Raw genomic sequence first — 1,117 nt, 5'->3', positions numbered from 1 at the left:
ATATTTATATTATTATATTTATTACATATTAAATCATTACACATCAAAACTCTTCAAACCTACACATAAAAGAAACAGTAAGTTTGGCGCAAAATCGCCCCTGCACCCTTCTTAGCCGTGCTACACAGCTGCAGGTTTTGACTTCTTTTTTTTTTTTTATAAAAAGTTTTTCATATAAATCGAGATTTATGAAACTACTTCCACGGCCGCAGGTACTCATGTAAAACAATTATTTGATAATTATTATGTAATAAAATATGTACAATATATATGTCATTTTATAGAGTATAAAATTATTTATAATATAAATAAATAAAAATATAAAAATATCTATGTAGATATAATATAAATTCATATTCAAATAATATTATTATTAATTTTAAATTTTTAAATTTAAGATATATTTATATTATTATATTTATTACATATTAAATCATTACACATCAAAACTCTTCAAACCCAAATCAAACCTACACATAAAAGAAACACAAAAACTCAAACTCAGCCTAAAATTCAAATCAAATTCAAATTCAAACCAAAATTCCCCCGAACCATCCTAAAGTAACTACTAAAAAATAATTTAAACTAACTAAAATGTAATAAAATACTCCTTTTACCTTAACTCAAAGTATCATTTTTACTATTTTCGTATGTCTCAATTCAAAGTATCTTTTTCATATTTTTTTTAAGAAAATAATCATACAATAATATCAAAATACCCTTAAAATTTTTATTTAAATTACAAATACATCATTACATTCAATTACTTTATACATAAAGTAAAAAGGCAAAAATGTCAAAAACTCTTACACACTTCCGCTAACTATAATTTATTTGATTTGAACTAGAGGGAGTATATATATAACATGATATAAATATGATAAAACATTGAATAGAAATGATAGCGATTTTAGTGAGTATATAAATAATGGAAATAATGAAACGAAGTGTTCGGGGCTGAGAAATGGTTAGATTAAATGTGTGAGATGACGATAATGTGTTAACAAATAATATATGTATTTGTTGAAAGTGAATTGTATATATATATATTGTTTTGGTTGATGTTATTTGCAGATGATCTGATCAATGGACGAACAATGATGGACAGACGCGGCTC

The sequence above is a fragment of the Andrographis paniculata genome, unplaced genomic scaffold, assembly GCF_009805555.1.
Source record: "Andrographis paniculata isolate CXL003 unplaced genomic scaffold, ASM980555v1 Contig60END, whole genome shotgun sequence".
Lineage (NCBI taxonomy): Eukaryota > Viridiplantae > Streptophyta > Magnoliopsida > Lamiales > Acanthaceae > Andrographis > Andrographis paniculata.
Note: the sequence above shows the minus strand (reverse complement) of the source record.